This window comes from Wasmannia auropunctata, unplaced genomic scaffold, assembly GCF_000956235.1.
Source record: "Wasmannia auropunctata unplaced genomic scaffold, wasmannia.A_1.0 LD336040.1, whole genome shotgun sequence".
NCBI classification, from domain to species: domain Eukaryota; kingdom Metazoa; phylum Arthropoda; class Insecta; order Hymenoptera; family Formicidae; genus Wasmannia; species Wasmannia auropunctata.
This window is the reverse complement of record NW_012026850.1, coordinates 588,659-589,246: the sequence shown is the minus strand read 5'-3', so window position 1 is coordinate 589,246 and position 588 is coordinate 588,659. Positions and strand designations below refer to the sequence as shown.

Below are 588 nucleotides of genomic sequence, written 5' to 3'. Positions count from 1 at the left end.
GCGACTCGAAATTAGCTTGGTCGCGGTCCGAACGTTACGGATAAAAGTTTAGAAAAACGAATTAGCGATTGTCTCTAAGCAGACTATTGCAAGAGTGCTGTGGCGGCGCTGACGCTCCTGGTTTTAAAGCCCCCTGATCTTCCGGAAGATTCGCATGACCTTCGGCACATCTGGCCAGCAGAAGTTGTTTGTGCCAGTTGTTTGTTGGTCAGTGGAATGTTCCGGAAGATGGGGGCGGGAGGTCTTTGTTTGCGCGAGCTTGACCGTTTTTAGGCAAGCGCGCCAAATCGGCGAGCGCGGGCCATTTAAACGGCGATGTCGACACAGAATTGCGACTATTTTCGAACAAGAGTTTTCAGCAAAAGATGTCAGAATAGTTACCACAAGGATAACTGGTTTGTGGCGGCCAAGCGTTCATAGCGATGTCGTTTTTTGATCCTTCGATATCGGCTCTTCCTATCATTGCGAAGCAGAATTCGCCAAGCGTCGGATTGTTCACCCGCCAACAGGGAACATGAACTGGGTTTAGACCGTCGTGAGACAGGTTAGTTGTACCCTACTGATGACTAGTCATTGCGATAGTAATCC

At 49.3% G+C, this 588-nt stretch overlaps 1 protein-coding gene across 1 annotated transcript in view; it reads left to right on the top strand.

Annotated features, from left to right (window-relative positions):
- The window catches only part of LOC105451946 (putative nuclease HARBI1), a 4,196-nt gene that overhangs the window by 2,305 nt on the left and 1,303 nt on the right, over positions 1-588 (top strand). The window lies entirely within an intron of this gene.